At 35.0% G+C, this 829-nt stretch overlaps 1 non-coding gene across 1 annotated transcript; it reads right to left on the bottom strand.

Moving 5' to 3' along the window:
* Positions 1-331: 331 nt before the first annotated feature.
* LOC122100553 lies at positions 332-438 on the bottom strand. Its single transcript, XR_006146198.1, has one exon. It is a non-coding gene; the product is annotated as a U6 spliceosomal RNA (small nuclear RNA).
* Between the last annotated feature and the right edge of the window lie 391 nt (positions 439-829).

Below are 829 nucleotides of genomic sequence, written 5' to 3'. Positions count from 1 at the left end.
CACACACACACACACACACACACACACACAAACTCACAATGTTTTCTTGATCCATTCATCTACTGAGGGACATAGGGGTTGGTTCCATATCTTAGCTATGGGAAATAATGCTGCAATAAACACAATTGTATTGATAATTTTCATATGGTCTTTTTCCTGACTATTTAGGTGAATGCACAAAAGTGGGATTGCTGGGTCATACGGGAGCTCTATGTGGAACCTTTTAAGGAACCTCCATACAGCTTTCCAAGTGGTTGAACAAGTTTACACTCCCACCAAGAAAGAAGTAGGGTTCCCTTCTGGCCACATCCCCTCCAGCATCTGTTAATGTAAAAATGTGGAGCGCTTCTCGAATTTGCGTGTCATAGTTGCACAGGGACCATGCTAATCTTCTCTGTATTGTTCCAATTTTAGTGTATGTGCTGCTGAATTGAGCACAGAACATTTTTTATATATAAAGTGGAATTGATTTTCTTAAACTAGACATTTCAACAAAAAGTAAGTTCAAAAGAATTGTTGTGAAATTTTAGAACCATGTATTTCTTACATAAGCACACATTTAAGACCAAAGTCAAGACTGATATGTCAAAAACAAAATAATTCCACATATTTGTTGTTCAACAGATGTGTAGGGGGAGGAATTCAATTATTCTCTACAAGGCACCTATCATAATGAACACTGCAGCAAGTGTTAAGTTTTTTTTAAAGTTTTAATGTTTTAAATATGTTTAATTTTGGGAATTTGCTTATATGCCAAAATTAAGATTGTTTGGTAGGTCATATAACTTTTCTATAAAGTATTTAAGATTTATGGTAGCAGACATATACT

Source organism: Dipodomys spectabilis, unplaced genomic scaffold, assembly GCF_019054845.1.
Source record: "Dipodomys spectabilis isolate Male_0828 unplaced genomic scaffold, ASM1905484v1 ptg000583l, whole genome shotgun sequence".
Taxonomy (NCBI): domain Eukaryota; kingdom Metazoa; phylum Chordata; class Mammalia; order Rodentia; family Heteromyidae; genus Dipodomys; species Dipodomys spectabilis.
Note: the sequence above shows the minus strand (reverse complement) of the source record. Positions and strands in the feature narration are given on the sequence as shown.